We start from the raw sequence: 14,181 nt of genomic DNA on the forward strand, positions 1-14,181 counted from the left end.
CCTGGCAACACAGGATATGACTTCCAGGATGAATCTGGACCCGACATCGTGGGATTGAGAACATCTTCTTGACCAAAAGGTGGATGCGAAATGCAACAGAATAAAGCTTCAGTGGCTGAGAGATTTCAAATGGAGTTGAGAGGTCACTCTGGTGGACATTCTTACGCACTATATAGATAACACTTTTTAGGTTTTAATGTATTGGAATAGCTAGAAGTAAATATCTGAAACTACCAAACTCCAACCCAGTAGCCCTGACTCTTGAAGATGACTGTATAACGATTTAGATTATAAGAGGTGACAGTGTGATTATGAAAACCTTGTGGATCTCACTCTCTTTATCCAGTGTATGGATGGATGAGTGGAAAAATGGGGACAAAAACTAAATGAAAAATAGGGTGGGATGGGGGGTATGATTTGGGTGTTCTTTTTTATTTTTAATTTTTTATTCTTATTCTGATTCTTTCTGGTATAGGGAAAATGTTCAAAAATAGATTGGGGTGATGAATGCACAACTATATGTTGGTACTGTGAACAGTTAATTGTATACCATGGATGATTGTATGGTATGTGAATATATCTCAATGAAACTGAATTAAAAAAAAAAAAGGTCTGTGGAGAGCAAGTTGGGTGTTTCGTTTTCAGGCACATACTTTTGAAGACTGCGCAGAATCCAAAAAGCCACAAGTTGATGAGGCTAAAACAGCTCTGTACTGATCTATCTGCCAGGAGACCACACAGAGGATATGACCACGAATATCTTGGTTGGATCATACAACCCTAGATTGGAATGAAGTCTTCTTCATCTACTCCAGTCAGTCACTTATGAGGAAGAGATGGACAAATTAGCTTGTTTAAAATCTCAGAATACACCTAAAAACTGCTACCTCCAGAAATGAAAAGAAATGTTCCAAAAAGAACACTACATGCATATTCAGAGACTAATTACCAAACAACAAATTGAGGCTCTTCCAGACTAATCAAATTCAATCTCTGCTCTACCAGCTAGAAATAAAACCAACAGACTATGTGTATCGAGAATAATGTTTAAAAGGGACAGCATAACAAGAAGAAATAAAAATAGCCAATGAATATATTGAAAAAAAAGTCAACTTGACTAGTGTACAAGAAATGCAAATTAAAAGTCAGGAAAGGTGAACAGAACAGTGAAAAAGTTGACCCCACAGAGCACTGGTTGGGGTGTGGAAAATGGCTACATCTGTAAGTTTCAGGTGGCGGTACAACCTCCGTGGCTGCCAAATTGTCATGGGAGCCACTCTTGATTGCGAGCTACAGTTGTGTTCAGGAAACACTAGTATTTCTGTTGGTTCCCATACCAAGCTTTGTAAGCCACAGACAACAAAGATGAGACTGTCATCACCCACAGGTAGATCCATCACAACACGAGGCCCCAGATCTTCAGACTGATGACGGCCTGTAAACCTGACCTAGACCCTCACAATTCTTTCGTAAAAAGGCAAAAGTCTGGGAAAGACACAGAAACAATTTTAGAAGAGAGAAAGAATATTTTTAAAATTTCTATTTGTTCATTTGATGAGCCCAGGCTCTATAGCATCTGCAAATGACTGCCCAGAATATATTGGTTTTGAGGGTATTTTTCAGCTTCAGCTGCATCATTCTGACTTAACTCACTGATCTCATATAAATTAAAACAGAATATTGATGCAATTCTAGAACACATTTCAATGTGTTACAGACAAAAAAAAAAAAAAAAAAAAGACTAATTCCTGAGGATGTTGGGGTTTGGTGGAGCTCCAGATGGAAACAATCTGTAATTTACAGCTGTGTGATCGAAACAAAACCATCTAGTCCTAAGGCTTTAATTACAGAAGGTAATAATTTGTCCTCTCTTGCTTCTTTTCAGCATACGTAGGACAAAATCCCAGCTGATGAACAGACCCTCTTGTTTCATGAAGGTTCAAAATTCATACCTCCAGCCCAGCCTGGCACGTTGAGCTGCATACTTGACATCTTTGCTTAGATGTCTACTATTAAACTTGGCATGCTCCAAATTGACCTACCTCCCAAAAAACTCACTCATCTCATTGTCTTCCCTGTGTCAGTAAATGGCAATTTCCAAGTTGCTCTCTTTTCTCTCACACAACCATCTGCCAATCCCTGCCATCTTTATCATCCATATGATACCAATCCCATTGGAATCACCAACCTCCCCTGCCTGGATTACTGCAACGCCCTCCTGCCTGAGCTCCCTGGAACTATTCTTGTGCTCTACCTTCTCTTCTCAACACCACAGCCAGAGTGATCCTGTTCAAAGGTAAATCAGATCATGTCACTCCTGCCTAAATGCCCCCACTGGCTTCCACTGTCTCCCTCACAGAAAGAGCCATAGTATTTACTATGTCCTTATATGGCCTGCAGAGCACTATGCAGAGTGGCCCTAGAGTCAGCTACATCTCCTACCTCTTCCCACCAGTCCTCCCAGTTCCCTTTGCTTTAGCCACACAGGCCTCCCTGCTCAGTACTGGGCGGGCAGGCTCTGGACTCTGGGCCTTTACACTTACTTGCCCTTTGTCCAGACCACTCTTCCTCAAACAATTTGCCCAACTCATTTCCTCCCATCCTTTAGATCTTTGCTCAAATGTCATGTTAGTGAAGTATGTCTTCCCTGACCATCCTTTTTAAAATAGCTGTTTTCTCCCTCACTCCCTCTCCCCCTTCCCTGCTTCATTTTTCTCCATTGTACTTATCACCATCATATATTACATATTTTGTTTATTGCCCACTTTGCCCACTAAAATGTATGCCCCATGCATGTAAGAATTTTTGTTTGTTTTTTCTCTGCTGTGTCATGCACCTAGGTACATATAGGCACTTGAAATGGAAAAATGAATGAATTAATTAACTTTGATATTTGCTCAATAAGAGTAGATCAAATTGAGTGCTATTAGTACTCAATCTGGTTCAACAACCATAGAGGATGGAAACATTTTTCTAAGGAATTCAATATCAGTCCAAATGGTTTTCAGGCTTTTACATGACAAACATCAAGGTGTCCCAGATGAAAAAGGTTTTCTGAGTGCATATGGGGCGACTACTGTCATTCCGCTTGAGGACATAAACTCAAAACTGCTTTATTTCCCCATAGCTGTGGATCACCAACAAACTGAAAGGCATGTGGCCCGAAGTCCCACCGCTGCCTCCACTTAGGACTTCTATTCAAGGATCCGTGTGATGATACACGAGAACCTGGGAGTTGCCATCAAGGCCATCATGTGAGAAAAATTTTAAATACATTTCCCCTGAGAGTCATGGTCAGACGTGGTTTGTGTGTATTGTAAACATTTTCCATAATATTAATTTTGGAAATTAATTCTTCAGCTTTCTGGAGTCTGTCAAAGAAAAAGATACCATAGATACATATGTGTATGACTTTGAATATTATGGCAAGCCTGGCATGGAGGCTGGCTCACTGGCTGTCCATTGCTAGCCCCTTTCTCTCCTGCCTTCCTCTGCTCTAGAGGCTTGTCATGTGAATTCCAGATTTCCCAGCTTCTCATGCAGACAGGGGTGGGCTGGGACACCATTCTGCTCTGTGAGACATAAAAGGAAATCCTCTGTTATTATCCAACCACTGCCCTCCCAATTTCCTGCCTTGGCATAGAAAGGATGCCTGGAGGTATAGCAGATCTTCTAGCAACTGTGCAATCAAAAGAAGAAATGTGAAGCACAGTGGGCCAGAAATGCAAAAGGGCATTGGGTGGCTACAGCAGCTTGGTTTGTCCACTATCCGCTGTTTTTGATGTGGGAAATCAAAATCCACTTTGCTTAGATGACTATTGAGAAGATTCTTAATTACAAATCACAAAAGCATTCCTAATTTTTATGAATATGTATACAAGGCAGGTGAGCTCATCCTACATTTAGGGTGACCAACTTGTCCCAATTTGCCTAGGACCTCCTTGATTTTAGCACTGACAGTCCCACATCCCTGGAATCCCCTCAATCCTGGGCAAACTGGGAAGGTCGGTCACCCTATAATTTGTGCAGCACATAAATTCAAAGGCAAATGTGGGGGATATTCAAGGGCATAGGATGCAATTAACATGTACTTATTCATGCAGAAACTCATCTGTGCTATGTTGAAAATTTGCCTTTATTGTTCATAAGACAAAATTATTATAGGCTTTTTGTCAACCAAGATGGAGTTGTAAGTTGCTCCAGGGTTCTGTTCCCCCACAGAATCTTTGAACAACAAGCAAAAATTGGCAGAGCTATTTTCCTGGAAAACAGTTAAAGGGTTGTAGTAACGGGGAGTGCCAAGTCAAGAAATGCAACTTTAAAAACAGCAGGAGAAGATCGTGGTACCCTTGCTAGCCCCTACCCCACCCCTTAGCTTTCACAGTGTGGAGTCAGCCTGAGCTCCCATCATGTGACCCTGGGCCTGTTCCAGAGGGAGCACACTGGGGTGTCTGTATGTCAGTGCCAATCTATCAGGTGGTAGCCTGAAAGACTGAACCAGGAAACCTATCTCAGGCTTGCCCTCCAAGAACTTGCCCTGTAGACAGAAGCAGCTTGTGGACAGCTAAAGTAGTATAAGAAAAAATTAAGTCAAAGTGGCCTGGGGCAAAGGATTACCTGCTTTAAGTCATACAGAAGATTGGCGCTGGCAGAAGAAAGAATCAGTGAACGTGAAGACAAGCCAATTGAAATGTTTCAGGCTGAGGAGCAGAAAGAAAATAAGAATGTAAAAAAGCTAGCAGAGCCTAATAGATAGGTGGGATGCATCAAGCATACCAATATATGTATTACAGGAGTTCAGAAGCAGAAGAAAGAAAGGAGCAGAAGGAATATTCAAAGAAATAATGGCTGAAAACTTCCCAGATTTAACAAACATGAATATGCATGTTCAAGAAGCCAGATGAAAACTAAACAGAATAAACTCAAAGAGAACCATGCTCAGACACATAGTAGTCATACTGTCAAGTGCCAAAGACAAGGAGGAAGTTCGAAAGCTTCAAGAGAGATGCAACATTATGTACATTCTTGCATTTTACTGAAGTTGTAATCTTCCTGGATTTTTCTTCTGGTTCTACAATAGATTATTTCAAAGAGTCTTAAGAATTATATTCCCTTTCCATTGTTCTGTTGGATTTTTCCATATCCCAGTTTTGAGGTGTGGACACTAGGGTTTGCTTTTCTCTCTTCTCCAACTTAGATGAAGTCTTTCCAGAGTAGATATTGGTCAGCAGTCAGGGTAAGGGCCTGCCCTTGGCTATACTGTCAGTCCACTGCGTGATGAGCAGCCCCTTTTCAGAGTGATAGCTGGAGTACAAGTTACCATGCGTAGTGTCCAGAACAAATTTTCTGGAAGTTCCATTTTACTGAGGTAGTACATTCCCCCAGCTGGTTCTCTAGTCCTCTGACCCATGGGGTCACCTGCAAAACTACAATTGAGAGTGTGGACTGCTATTAAGGATTTTCCTGTCTCCACCCCTGCCTGTAGTGTTTAACTTACAAAGGCTGCACCTCCCAGGATGCAATCCAAAATGGTTGGTTCTCCTTCCTCCCACTCTCTCCCCCACATATACACACACTTCCTGACAGTTATTTCCTGGTCGAAATAGATGGAGTATTAGTATCCTCAAAAAGCAGTGCTCCCAAGGCAGAGTGCGCCTACCTTGGGTTCGAGGAGGCACAGACCTTGGATCTCTGTAAAAGAGTGGGCATACCTGACTTCCTGTAGTTCCTCCCATTGGCCTCTAGCACATGAGACATAACCTGTACAGGTTTGTATCAATCTGATGTATCCTATTTTATAATTAATGAAAATGCCTCCCAGAATCTGGTTAAACCATTGATTGGGTCAAAGTTTCTGGTGTTGTTTTGAGTTCTTGTCTTTTCTTCATTTTCATAAATAGCACAAGGGAAGTTGAGAGAGGCTACCTCAGACAGTTCCAGGCAAATGGCATTTAATGTCAAAAGTCATTTCTTTGTCGCCACCTACTTTTTTTAAAAATTCATTTTTACTGAGATATATTCACATACCATACAATCATCCATGGTGTGCAATCAACTGTTCACGGTACCATCATATAGTTGTGCATTCATCACCCCAATCTATTTTTGAACATTTTCCCTATACCAGAAAGAATCAGAATAAGAATAAAAAATTAAAAATAAAAAAGAACACCCGAAGCATCCCTCCCATCCCACCCTATTTTTCATTTAGTTTTTGTCCCCATCTGTCTACTCATCCATTCATACACTGGATAAAGGGAGTGCAATCCACAAGGTTTTCACAATCACATTGTCACCTCTTATAATCTACATCGTTACACAGTTGTCTTCAAGAGTCAAGGCTACTGGGTTGGAGTTTGGTAGTTTCAGGTATTTACTTCTAGCTATTCCAATACATTAAAACCTAAAAAGTGTTATCTATGTAGAGCGTAAGAATGTCCACCAGAGTGACCTCTCGACTCCATTTGAAATCTCTCAGCCACTGAAGCTTTATTTTGCTTCATTTCACATCCCCCTTTTGGTCAAGACGTTCTCAATCCCACGATGCGAGGTCCAGATTCATCCCCAGGAGTCATATCCTGCATTGCCAAGGAGATTTACACCCCTGGGAGTCAGGTCCCACGTAGGCGGGAGGGCAGTGAGATCACCTGCCAAGGTGGCTTAGTTAGAGAGAGAGAGAGGGCCACATCTGAGCAACAAAGAGGCACTCAGGGGGAGACTCTTAGGCACAATTAGAAGCAGGTTTAGCCTCTCCTTTGCAGTAACAAGCTTCATAGGGGCAGGCCCCAAGACAGAGGGCTCAGCATGTCAAGCTGTCAGTCCCCAGTGTTTGTGAGAACATCAGCAACAATCCAGGTGAGGAAGTCCAACACCTCCGCATTCTCCCCCAGCTCTCCAGGGGAGCCCCGAATATATATTTTTATTTTCCACCCAATTACTTTGGGATGGGCCACCTACTTTTATATACATGTTTAGATCCGTCATTAGGAAGGGAGGCAAGATGCCAGAAATCTGTTAAATAGGATTGTTTATTTTTGGTTGGGCCATAAAAGGCATAAAGAAATAGAATCCAGACATCACAGCATGCTATTATCTTGTCACAGGTAATGGGATATTTACACAGGACCTGTTTTCTCTATATGCATCAGCTGTCACTGCACTGATTTCAGCAAGAAGGGGCCCCCTTTTCTGTCTCTCCTCCCCGCTACCCAGTGGCAGCTCCTGTTTCTAACCATGGAACATTGTGCCCATGTCTTTCCCATCAGCTGAAACCTTCTAGAATGCAGACCTCCACTCAGTATGTTCTCAGCAAATAAAACTGCTAGTCTGGTCTACTTCTTTCTCATCTCCTTCCTGGGTTTATTCTTCTCAAACATTCAATCAGGCAGACAACGATGGAAAATACAAGAGAAAGGGGTGTTCCGAAGGATCCACCAGGGCGGGAGATGAGTCCCTGAGTTCAGGAAGCTAAACCACAAGGATGTGGGCCCATTCCTGGTAAAAGTGCCTTTTTTCTTACCTTTCTCAAAAGACTGTTTTTCATAAATTGGGTTTTCAGATTTGCAGGGCTGAAATACATTTCCAAAATATGAGTGGTTTCATTTTGGTAAAAGTTTCCAGCAACACGGTTTAGAATTATTGAAAGATTTAAGGAAATTTTTTCAAAGATTGACATATTTATTCATTGAATAAATATTTATTGAGAATCAGCCACATCCTAGACTTTGTGCTAGGTATTTTAAATTCTAATAGGGGATGATAAACAAAGCCAACAATTTTGGAAGTCCTTATGTAATTATAATTGTGGTATGGGTATAATAACTATATAACTATGACTTTAGATGAATGAAAAGAGCCTTTGTTTTTCCTAAATCAAATTAAATCTGACTTGAGGAGCCACTTACCCAAGTTGAAGTTAGTCCTGGTGATCTCTGCTCCCTTGGGGCCGATGTCATCCAGGAAAATGGGGTAGGGCGTGTTCTTCTCTCTGGATGGTTCCCATTTTGGCTGGCACTTATCCTCTCTCACATTGCCTCACAGTGACAGCACTTTCTTCTGCAGGTTCTGCTGTCTCCATCCAAGTTTGGCCATGGAGAGCCCCTGCTGAGCAGCCTGAGTTTGCATGCTCAGTGCCCGGGGTGTGTAGGTAGCAGCCGGGCTCTGCAGGAAAGGTTTGGGCTCACAGAAGTGGCACCTTTCTCCTCTGACCAGATTCCCTTTGCTTCCAACCCCGTCTTGGCTCCCACTTCCACCTACAAGGCCCACAGCCTCTGTGGCCTCCTGGGAATGGTCCTTGTAACACCCCAGGATACTTACAGACCCAGGGGAACCTAGGAAGGAGTGGGGTGGGGTGAAAGGGCATCTAGACCTGCACTTTGGATTCAGACAAAATACCCTGATGGGGCCAAAGACAGTGCTTGAGTGCCATTGAGCATCCTGAGGAGCCCCAGCAGAGTTCACGGGTGGCCCTGACCATGTAGGAGAAATCAGGGAGTCTGCCCTGAGGAAGTGATGTTTAAGCTGGGCTGTGAAGGCTGAGTAGGAGTTAACCAGGCAAGTTGTAGATTTGGCAGCTTGGAAGATTGTGTGTGTGTGTGTGTGTGTGTGTGTGTGTGTGTGTGTGTGTAGTTGCTGTTGTTGTTTCTCTGATGATATGGTAGGGGTGAGAAATTTATTAATGACATTAAAGGGATGACGTTATTGTGGATATAGTTTGATGAGCAGAGCTACTTCAACTAAATCTCATGTTTAGATATTTATCTTCTTGGGATTCCTGGCCACATTCTGAAGGAAGCAGGTGTTGGTTCTCACTTCCCAGCTGGATTCTTCAAGAGCCAGGGAATTCAGCAATGTCTCCCAAATACTGAGTTATTCAGAATAATCTCCAGGGGTAAATCATTCAACATGTTTCACATTTCTCTTTGTGCTGGCTTCAATTTCTTTCAAATCAGTTACCGCCACCATGTGTGTGAGAACACACCTGATTTCAGATTCCTGTGTGTGAAGATCCACGGAGGTAGAAAGAACCTCTCCCAAAGGGAGAGCCCACGCACCATTCCCCATGCTCTCAGGCACTAGGTTTTTTATCCAGCTCCTGTGTGGCTGCTTTTGGCTGTCAGTGTTTTCAAGCAGTTTTTTAATATGATGCCTTTCTTTTTCATGCAGACAGTACATAAAACAGCACTCTCACCAGCCGAGTGGACTGAGGGAATCCCCAGGCTTGGAGAGCTCAGAGTTTCGCATAAGGATTATCACAACAGGACCCTAACTTTAATTACTCTTGGTCAAGGGATGGCTGTTCTAGTTTGCTAATGCTGCCGTTAAGCAAAATACCAGAAATGGATTGGCTTTTATAAAGGGGGTTTATTTGGTTACAAAGTTACAGTCTTAAGGCCATAAAGTGTCCAAGGTAAGTCATCAACAATCGGGTACCTTCACTGGAGGATGGCCAATATTGTCCGGAAAACCTCTGTTAGCTGGGAAGGCACGTGGTTGGTGTCTCCTCCAGAGTTCTGGGTTCAAAATGGCTTTCTCCCAGGATGTTCCTCTCTAGGCTGCAGTTCCTTAAAAATGTCATGTAGTTGCTCTTGGGGTGGTTTTCCTCTCTTAACTTTTCTAGAGCAAAAGTCTGCTTTCAATGGCCATCTCAAACTGTCTCTCATCTGCAGGTCCTCTCTCAGCTCCTGTGCGTTCTTCAAAGTGTCCCTCTTGGCTGTAGCAAGCTCGTTCCTTCTGTCTGAGCTTATATAGTGCTCCAGTAAACTAATCGAGGCCCATGCTGAATGGGTGGGGCCACACCTCCATGGAAACTATCCGATCAGAGTCATTACCCACAGTTGGGTGGGTTGCATCTCCGTGGAAACACTCAAAGAATTGCAATCTAATCAACACTGATACATCTGCCCACATAAGATTGCATCAAAGATAATGGCATTTTGGAGGACATAATACATTCAAACCAGCACAATGGCCAAGATCACCTCTTGGTGGTGATGTCCTCTTGGTGTCCTACTGGTGGTGATGTCCTCCCCCTACAAGGCAGAAGCAATGACTTCCATTTAGCTGTGGCAGTTGTCATGGGAGGAACAAATGCTTACTGAGCCCGCTGCGTGCCAGACCCTGGATGTGGAGTTCAGAAGGCGGAGGTTCAAAGCCTGGCTCTGACACTTCCTGGCTATGTGACCTGAGACAAATCACTTAGTCTCTCTGAGCCTCAGTTTCACATCTGTGAAATGGAGATAACATTACCAGCTTCACTTCACAGGGATGAGTAAGGATCAAATGAGATAACCATACAGAAGTTCTTTGTAAATGGTACCGTGACAGGGAAATGATGGTTATCTCATGCAGGGTGATCCAAAAGCAATACCAGAGAACTGGCCCCACCTAGGAAGTCCTGTCCAGGGGACTTCCAAGGTGCTGCCTAACAGGAGGAGCAGGTCACTTGGCCGGCTCCTGTCTGGCCTGAGGTTCAGGTATCAGGAAAAGGCCTGTGAGAGCAGGCAGGCCAGATCTCTAGCGATACTGAAAGCAAGGACCGGGAAAGAGGCTCCGTGGGCAGGTGCATCTACTCAGATCTGAGGTGGGGCTTCAAGCAGAGTTAGGGCTGGGGCACAGGCAGGAACTGGATTCTGCTGAGTAGTTTCCTACTATATTAGCAAACTGGTTCCCTCATGTTTATAGGAATGCCCACCAGAAAGAAAAAAAAGAAAAACACAACAAAACAACCAGAAGCCCAGTTACCTGAGAGGAAGGAATCAAATGGCAGGATAAAAGCATCTTTCAGATCAGGATAGAAGTCAAAGGCTTTTTGTTGTTGCTGTTGTTAATTGAGAGCCACACATGAACTAAAATGGAAAAATAAATTAAGTGAATTGCATCTGGATAAAGGCCAACTAAATTTAGGATTTTTGATTAAAAAGAGAAAATGTCAACATACTCTTTTAAAACTAAGGACAAAATATATAAACCTCACTCTTAAAATTAAATAAAAATGCATTTGAATGCTTAGTTTCTTACATGGCTGGTAGAAAGAGAGAAGGTGTGAAATAGGCAGGGGGCAAGGAAAGGCTGGCCAAAGAGCAAGGCTGGGAAAGAGGCACGTGCAAGATGGCAAGGAAAAGAGACTTGAAATAAAGCACAGGGAGAGGGAATGACAAGAGGTCTGAAATTTAGCATGGAGCCAAAGGAACTGCTTTTGTCATTTGAAGCCTGACCCTCCAAATAACTTACTACTGACTTTGGTTTTCTGATTATTTCTCAGAGTGGTCACTCCTGCTCTAGAAAGAGCTCATCAGACTGTTTTAGGAATAAATGCTTATTTCCTACTGGAATTCTGAAAACTTTGTCATGTGTGAAGGAATGATTTCAGTTGTTAGCTTACTTTTTGTTTCTTTTCTCTTTTTTTCCTTGCCTTTTCTTTCTTTTTTTTTTTAATGCCTTTGAGCACAGCTATTGCCCTGTTCTGGATCAGATCTTCAAAGATTTAACTCTGAATAGCATAGAAAAACTTACTGAGGCACCCTTAGGTTCTGGGATATGACCAGCAAATGTTACTTCAGATATATACGTCTGATGAAGTTAGAAACATGGTGGATTCGATAGGGCCGGGGATGGTAAAAATGGATCTACACACACCTCCAGCTACCTGTGGCCATCCTCAATCTCATGCTGCCAGGGGAGCAAATCAGACTCTGAGGGTGGGGTCAAGTGTGGAGTGTAAAAGCCTCTCCCCGAGATTCTACAGCCTCTCCCCGAGATTCTACAGCCTCCCCTTTGACAGCTCTGATATCATGGTGGTTACTCAGAAACAGGCCAGCCTCAGACGGAAAGCTGCACCGTGCCGGGTCCACACATGCACCAGTGTAGACCCGACATACCCCATCTTCCCGAATTGGACAAATGCTGCAACTTTGATTCCGTGTGAGGTGACAGTGGTTTCCAGGTGTCAGGCTCTGACTTACACCCTAATACATGGTCTCATTTAATCTTCACAATGGCTCTGTGCTCTGAGTGTCAGGATAACCCCAATTACAGGCGAGGAAATTGGCAATCAGAAAGACCAAGAAAGCTGTCTTTGGTTCGTTAGTGCCCGAGATGGGGTTTGAACCTAGAAACCACTGAGGCCCATTCAACTCCTACCATACCTCTGTGGTCCTCAGGGTTCCATTTCCTACAGTTTGGGCACAGTCTTTCAATGTACAACCACCTTGACTTTGTGATTTAAAAACTGCTTTGTCTGGTAAACTGTGTGGGTCTAATTTTCTAAGAGGGGGGTGTTTGAATGAACATCTGAAAGGAAAGGAGAATTCTCATGCGTAGGAAGTGGGACGGGAGGGAAGAAGGAGGAGGAGGTGAGTCTGTGGGTACCAGGTGCTTCCAGCCTAATAATGAGCTTATTGCAAAAGGTCAAAGGTCACTTGGCCCAGCTGACCACAGTCCTGGGAATGCCCATTTCCTAGGAAATGAATGGACAATTACGGGCTAGGCAGTTGCTGCTACTTCTCAACCTTTAAGCCATAAATTAAAAAAAAATAATAATAAACAAGGGAAGCTGTTTACAACTCCCTCAGCAATCGAATCTGATTGAGTTTTATTCATGGAAGATGCCAAAAAAAATCCCCGACTCACTACAATTTGTTTTTTTGTTAGAAACTGAAAAGAGGGAAAACTCAAATGTTGGTGCCCTCCCTCCTTTGACTGGTTCTATCCCAAAGTAAACAGGGGACCTCTGTGCTTTGTGCTGGACAGTGGTGGACACAGGGCCGTTGTCCCGGAGAGGGGTCGGCCATGGCAGCCGGGTCTGCACTGAGGCCCCTCTGTCCCGGCGGCTGAGCCCAGCACAGACGGCCCCTGATTCCCGTCCAGACCACTGGGCAGCAGCGCAAACAGATGCCATTCAGGCTTCAGCTCCCCCCGACCCCCCAAAATCATCTCTACCTCTAGGAAAGAAGGGGAGCCCTCCCGTTTCCCAGGCTTGGCAACTCTGTCACCTGCCAACCTGCCCTCACTGCCTTCCTTTCTGAAAGAACTTAGTTTGTGTCTTGTTACAAAAGTGAAATATATTCATTGTGGGAAATTTAAATGAGGAAAAGGAGAGAGAATAGACAAAGAATCATTCAATTTACCACCCAGATATGTGTTGAAACATTCTGGTGTATGCACTGCCTTCTCTCTGTTTCTCTGGGCATGTTTACTGACATGTCTATGGGGAGGGACAAAACTTGGGTCATGCTGAATATATTTTTTTCTTTTATTTATTTATGCTGTATTTTTTTTTAGGGATGTAAAATAAATTTCAACTGGTTTGAAGAACTAAACGTAAAAGCACTGGAATAAATATAGATGGATATTAATTTCAGGAGCTGTTAACCTAGAGTTCCTGCATAAGCTTCAGAGAGTCCAGAAACCCCTTTAATAAAAGGCACAATGTAGTGTACAGATAGAGACATAGACCTATATCTATAGATACAAATATATGGGGAGGGCAGATAAGACATTTCATAGCTTTCATCAGATTCTCCAAGAGGTATGTGGCCCAAGCAACCAATGATTTATATTATCTTGGCTTGGGGAAAAATACCCAATGTTGGAAATAGGCAGCCTTCCACATAGCATGTAGGGATGTTAACTGATAAACTTTTTTTGTAGGGCAGTTTGGTAATCTCATATATGTCTATGTGTGTGTAATTTAAAATAGTCACATTATGAAGATAAAATAATGCAAAATAGTGTGAAATTGGGAGACAGAGATAGACAAACAAAGCATTAATGTAGTATAAGAAGCCTGGGGTGGATAGGACAAAGACTAAAAAAGAATTTGTAGTATATAAAGGTACTATTTCAAGGCAGTGGGGGAAAAGAATGGATGAGGGTTGAGTATCAAAAACTTTGAGATTCTTTGCCACCCAAATCAAATTGGTGTGGAAAACATATAAGAGTGGTTAGATTAGCTTCTTCATTTGGTTGCTGCTTCTAATGGGAATGCTTCTAATGTTTTAATATGAAGAATTTCCAACCGTGCCTCCAGCATCAAGTAACAGAATACCTAACAGTCATTCAGGCATTAAGAACATTCAATTGTACCACCCAGAAAGGAATGTAAAGGGAGGCAGGTCCAAGGTTGGCTCAGTGGCTCTTCAACGTCAGCGTATTGGGTCATCCCACAGATTCTCTTGACCT

Source organism: Choloepus didactylus, chromosome 17, assembly GCF_015220235.1.
Source record: "Choloepus didactylus isolate mChoDid1 chromosome 17, mChoDid1.pri, whole genome shotgun sequence".
NCBI classification, from domain to species: domain Eukaryota; kingdom Metazoa; phylum Chordata; class Mammalia; order Pilosa; family Megalonychidae; genus Choloepus; species Choloepus didactylus.